Source organism: Salvelinus alpinus, chromosome 23 (genome assembly GCF_045679555.1).
Source record: "Salvelinus alpinus chromosome 23, SLU_Salpinus.1, whole genome shotgun sequence".
Taxonomy (NCBI): domain Eukaryota; kingdom Metazoa; phylum Chordata; class Actinopteri; order Salmoniformes; family Salmonidae; genus Salvelinus; species Salvelinus alpinus.
The window spans coordinates 6413264-6420120 of NC_092108.1; positions in this window are offsets into that span (position 1 = coordinate 6413264).

The following is a 6857-nucleotide window of genomic DNA, read 5'->3' on the forward strand; positions in this document are numbered from 1 at the left end:
ATCATAGTGGAGCCCTAGTGGAACCCTAGTAAATCATAGTGGAGCCCTAGCGGAGCCCTAGTGGAGATCTAGTAAATCATAGTGGAGCCCTAGTGGAGCCCTAGTAAATCATAGTGGAGCCCTAGCGGAGCCCTAGTGGAGCTCTATTAAATCATAGTGGAGCCCTAGAGGAGCCCTAGTAAATCATAGTGGAGCCCTAGCGGAGCCCTAGTAAATCATAGTGGAGCCCTAGTGGAGCTCTAGTAAATTATAGTGGAGCCCTAGTGGAGCTCTAGTAAATCATAGTGGAGCCCTTGTGGAGCCCTAGTAAATCATAGTGGAGCCCTAGTGGAGCTCTAGTAAATTATAGTGGAGCCCTAGTGGAGCTCTAGTAAATCATAGTGGAGCCCTAGTGGAGCCCTAGTAAATCATAGTGGAGCCCTTGTGGAGCCCTAGTAAATCATAGTGGAGCCCTAGTGGAGCTCTAGTAAATTATAGTGGAGCCCTAGTGGAGCTCTAGTAAATCATAGTGGAGCCCTAGTGGAGCCCTAGTGGAGCCCTAGCGGAGCCTTAGTGGAGCTCTAGTAAATCATAGTGGAGCCCTAGAGGAGCCCTAGTAAATCATAGTGGAGCCCTAGCGGAGCCCTAGTAAATCATAGTGGAGCCCTAGTGGAGCTCTAGTAAATTATAGTGGAGCCCTAGTGGAGCTCTAGTAAATCATAGTGGAGCCCTTGTGGAGCCCTAGTAAATCATAGTGGAGCCCTAGTGGAGCTCTAGTAAATTATAGTGGAGCCCTAGTGGAGCTCTAGTAAATCATAGTGGAGCCCTAGTGGAGCCCTAGTAAATCATAGTGGAGCCCTTGTGGAGCCCTAGTAAATCATAGTGGAGCCCTAGTGAAGCTCTAGTAAATTATAGTGGAGCCCTAGTGGTGCTCTAGTAAATCATAGTGGAGCCCTAGTGGAGCCCTAGTGGAGCCCTAGTGGAGCCCTAGTAAATCATAGTGGAACCCTAGAGGAGCCCTAGTGGAGCCCTAGTAAATCATAGTGGAACCCTAGTGGAGCCCTAGCGGAGCCCTAGTGGAGCCCTAGTCGAGCCCTAGCGGAGCCCTAGTAAATCATAGTGGAGCCCTAGTGGAGCCCTAGTGGAGCACTAGTGGAGCCCTAGAGGAGCCCTAGTTGAGCTCTAGTAAACCATAGTGGAGCCCTAGCGGAGCCCTAGTGGAGCTCTAGTAAATCATAGTGGAGCCCTAGAGGACCACCTGCTTATTCAGTCACAGTCAGTCACTCTTATTTACAAACAAATAGAAGGGGAAAAGTGTCAGTCCTTCAGTCTGCCTGCCTGCCTGCCTGCCTCCTATGGATCACAGCGTGTGCTCTGGCACTTCCTTGTGGTTCTACAAACAAACATGTAAAGAAAAAGTATCTCATAGCGCCAACAAATACACCAAGTATACAATGCATGAACCTGGCAAATCTGTGACGCATAGTCTCACTGGGCACCGACATGGAATCGACCTTGAATTGACGTCTGTGCCCAGTGGGAAGGGAGGTAACCCTGCTATGGTGTCCCTGTATTATGAGTTAAGATAGAAGGGTATCCCTAATACGGTGTCCCTGTGTTATGAGTTAAGAAAGAAGGGTAACCCTGCTATGGTGTCCCTGTGTTATGAGTTAAGATAGAAGGGTATCCCTGATACGGTGTCCCTGTGTTAAGATAGAAGGCTAACCCTGATATGGTGTCCCTGTGTTAAGATAGAGTGGTAACCCTGATATGGTGTCCCTGTGTTAAGATAGAGTGGTAACCCTGATATGGTGTCCCTGTGTTAAGATAGAAGGGGTATCCCTGATATGGTGTCCCTGTGTTAAGATAGAAGGGTAACCCTGATATGGTGTCCCTGTGTTAAGATAGAATGGTGACCCTGATATGGTGTCCCTGTGTTAAGATAGAAGGGTAACCCTGATATGGTGTCCCTGTGTTAAGATAGAAGGGTATGCCTGATATGGTGTCCCTGTGTTAAGATAGAAGGGTAACCCTGATATGGTGTCCCTGAGTTAAGATAGAGGGGTATCCCTGATATGGTGTCCCTGTGTTAAGATAGAAGGGTAACCCTGCTATGGTGTCCCTGTGTTATGAGTTAAGATAGAAGGGTATCCCTGATACGGTGTCCCTGTGTTAAGATAGAAGGCTAACCCTGATATGGTGTCCCTGTGTTAAGATAGAGTGGTAACCCTGATATGGTGTCCCTGTGTTAAGATAGAGTGGTAACCCTGATATGGTGTCCCTGTGTTAAGATAGAAGGGGTATCCCTGATATGGTGTCCCTGTGTTAAGATAGAAGGGTAACCCTGATATGGTGTCCCTGTGTTAAGATAGAATGGTGACCCTGATATGGTGTCCCTGTGTTAAGATAGAAGGGTAACCCTGATATGGTGTCCCTGTGTTAAGATAGAAGGGTATGCCTGATATGGTGTCCCTGTGTTAAGATAGAAGGGTAACCCTGATATGGTGTCCCTGAGTTAAGATAGAGGGGTATCCCTGATATGGTGTCCCTGTGTTAAGATAGAAGGGTAACCCTGATATGGTGTCCCTGTGTTAAGATAGAGGGGTAACCCTGATATGGTGTCCCTGTGTTAAGATAGAGGGGTATCCCTGATATGGTGTCCCTGTGTTAATAAGATAGAAGGGTACCCTGATATGGTGTCCCTGTGTTAAGATAGAAGGGTATCCCTGATATGGTGTCCCTGTGTTAAGATAGAAGGGTATCCCTGATATGGTGTCCCTGTGTTAAGATAGAAGGGTCACCCTGATATGGTGTCCCTGTGTTAAGATAGAGGGGTAACCCTAATATGGTGTCCCTGTGTTAAGATAGAAGGGTAACCCTGATATGGTGTCCCTGTGTTATGAGTTAAGATAGAAGGGTATCCCTGATACGGTGTCCCTGTGTTAAGATAGAAGGCTAACCGTGATATGGTGTCCCTGTGTTAATAAGATAGAAGGGAGGTAACCCTGCTATGGTGTCCCTGTATTATGAGTTAAGATAGAATGGTAACCCTGATATGGTGTCCCTGTGTTAAGAGTTAAGATAGAAGGGTAACCCTGCAATGGTGTCCCTGTATTATGAGTTAAGATAGAATGGTGACCCTGATATGGTGTCCCTGTGTTAAGATAGAAGGGTAACCCTGATATGGTGTCCCTGTGTTAAGATAGAAGGGTATCCCTGATATGGTGTCCCTGTGTTAAGATAGAAGGGTAACCCTGATATGGTGTCCCTGAGTTAAGATAGAGGGGTATCCCTGATATGGTGTCCCTGTGTTAAGATAGAAGGGTAACCCTGATATGGTGTCCCTGTGTTAAGATAGAGGGGTAACCCTGATATGGTGTCCCTGTGTTAAGATAGAGGGGTATCCCTGATATGGTGTCCCTGTGTTAATAAGATAGAAGGGTACCCTGATATGGTGTCCCTGTGTTAAGATAGAAGGGTATCCCTGATATGGTGTCCCTGTGTTAAGATAGAAGGGTATCCCTGATATGGTGTCCCTGTGTTAAGATAGAAGGGTCACCCTGATATGGTGTCCCTGTGTTAAGATAGAAGGGTAACCCTGATATGGTGTCCCTGTGTTAATTAAGATAGAAGGGTCACCCTGATATGGTGTCCCTGTGTTAAGATAGAAGGGTAACCCTGATATGGTGTCCCTGTGTTAATTAAGATAGAAGGGTAACCCTGATATGGTGTCCCTGTGTTAAGATAGAAGGGTAACCATGATATGGTGTCCCTGTGTTAAGATAGAAGGGTATCCCGTGGTCCCGTGTGGCTCAGTTGGTAGAGCATGGCGCTTGCAACGCCAGGGTTGTGGGTTCATTCCCCACGGGGGGACCAGGATGAATATGTATGAACTTTCCAATTTGTAAGTCGCTCTGGATAAGAGCGTCAGCTAAATGACTTAAATGTAAAATGTAAATGTATCCCTGATATGGTGTCCCTGTGTTAAGATAGAAGGGTATCCCTGATATGGTGTCCCTGTGTTAAGATAGAAGGGTATCCCTGATATGGTGTCCCTGTGTTAAGATAGAAGGGTATCCCTGATATGGTGTCCCTGTGTTAAGATAGAAGGGTCACCCTGATATGGTGTCCCTGTGTTAAGATAGAGGGGTAACCCTGATATGGTGTCCCTGTGTTAATAAGATAGAGGGGTAACCCTGATATGTTGTCCCTGTGTTAAGATAGAAGGGTATCCCTGATATGGTGTCCCTGTGTTAATTAAGATAGAAGGGTAACCCTGATATGGTGTCCCTGTGTTAAGATAGAAGGGTAACCCTGATATGGTGCCCCTGTGTTATGATAGAAGGGTATCATTGATATGTTGTCCCTGTGTTAATAAGATAGAAGGGTAACCCTGATATGGTGTCCCTGTGTTAAGATAGAGTGGTAACCCTGATATGGTGTCCCTTTGTTAAGATAGAAGGGTAACCCTGATATGGTGTCCCTTTGTTAAGATAGAAGGGTAACCCTGATATGGTGTCCCTGTGTTAAGATAGAAGGGTCACCCTGATATGGTGTCCCTGTGTTAAGATAGAAGGGTAACCCTGATATGGTGTCCCTGTGTTAATTAAGATAGAAGGGTAACCCTGATATGGTGTCCCTGTGTTAAGATAGAAGGGTAACCCTGATATGGTGCACCTGTGTTATGATAGAAGGGTATCATTGATATGGTGTCCCTGTGTTAATAAGATAGAAGGGTAACCCTGATATGGTGTCCCTGTGTTAATTAAGATAGAAGGGTAACCCTGATATGGTGTCCCTGTGTTAAGATAGAAGGGTAACCCTGATATGGTGTCCCTGTGTTATGATAGAAGGGTATCCCTGATATGGTGTCCCTGTGTTAAGATAGAAGGGTAACCCTGATATGGTGTCCCTGTGTTAAGATAGAAGGGTAACCCTGATATGGTGTCCCTGTGTTAAGATAGAAGGGTATCCCTGATATGGTGTCCCTGTGTTAAGATAGAAGGGTAACCCTGATATGGTGTCCCTGTGTTAATAAGATAGAAGGGTAACCCTGATATGGTGCCCCTGTGTTATGATAGGGGTTTTCAAGCCGAGATGACAGCTTCTGACCACTCCTACACTGACAGCCAAGAGTGTGTGTGTATATATGTCAGGGTATGTGTGTTGGGTGCTAGTCTTCACCGCCACGGGGCTGTCAGGGAGATGGATTTTAGTCTGGGGCTGATTGACGTGTCGATGACAGCTGCCCGTCAACCTAGCGGTTGTCAGGTCAACACACTGACAGGAAACTGACAACCACATTTTCCTGATGAGCTCAAGTACTGCATCCCACAACCCTGCCTTTTTAGAGGAGAGGTATCTGTACATTAGCTCATCTCTCTCTCCCTCTGTTTCTCTTTATCCATCTCTATCTGTCTCTTTCCCTCCAGCTCCCTCCTCCCTTCGCTGTTCATTTCCTCCCTCTCTCTCCTGTCATCTGATTACAGAGTGGTTCACGTTGACCTGTCTGCAGAACAGATCCAGTCTGTGAGGTGAGAGCAAATGACTGCTTGACACTTCTTCACCATCTTGTTATGAATGACAGGTTCAGGGGACTAACTATCTATGGCCAGAGATGAATAGTTGTGACAAAAGCCGAGGGGACTCTGAGGGGACTCTGAGGGGACTCTGAGGGGACTCTGAGAGGACTCTGAGAGGACTCTGAGGGGACTCTGAGAGGACTCTGAGGGGACTCTGAGAGGACTCTGAGGGGACTCTGAGAGGACTCTGAGGGGACTCTGAGGGGACTCTGAGGGGACTCTGAGGGGACTCTGAGAGGACTCTGAGGGGACTCTGAGAGGACTCTGAGGGGACTCTGAGGGGACTCTGAGAGGACTCTGAGGGGACTCTTTTTACAGTTTATAAAGAAAGATGCATGAACACAATGGAAATCTAACACAAAACAAAGCCTATTAAATTACATTTGAAATCACACATCTTTAACCAAATCTTAATTTCCTTTGTGTTCAGGTGTAGGAGTAAGACTGGAGGCAAATTGGTGAATAGATGGTCTCTACTGTAGTAAACCACTGGTGTTCAACAGGGAGATAGATGGTCTCTACTGTAGTAAACCACTGGTGTTCAACAGGGAGATAGATGGTCTCTACTGTAGTAAACCACCGGTGTTCAACAGGGAGATAGATGGTCTCTACTGTAGTAAACCACTGGTGTTCAACAGGGAGATAGATGGTCTCTACTGTAGTAAACCACCGGTGTTCAACAGGGAGATAGATGGTCTCTACTGTAGTAAACCACTGGTGTTCAACAGGGAGATAGATGGTCTCTACTGTAGTAAACCAGTGGTGTTCAACAGGGAGATAGATGGTCTCTACTGTAGTAAACCACAGGGAGATAGATGGTCTCTACTGTAGTAAACCACTGGTGTTCAACAGGGAGATAGATGGTCTCTACTGTAGTAAACCAGTGGTGTTCAACAGGGAGATAGATGGTCTCTACTGTAGTAAACCACTGGTGTTCAACAGGGAGATAGATGGTCTCTACTGTAGTAAACCACTGGTGTTCAACAGGGAGATAGATGGTCTCTACTGTAGTAAACCACTGGTGTTCAACAAGGAGATAGATGGTCTCTACTGTAGTAAACCACTGGTGTTCAACAGGGAGATAGATGGTCTCTACTGTAGTAAACCACTGGTGTTCAACAGGGAGATAGATGGTCTCTACTGTAGTAAATCAGTTGGGACTCCGAGTCTTATCTCATGTACATTTTAGCAAATATATATATATATTTTTAATTGCTTAGGGATTTCAAGGTAAGACCGGCACTGTAACTAATTCCACTACATCCTATTTGTTATTACTGTTGTGGGTCAAATCCA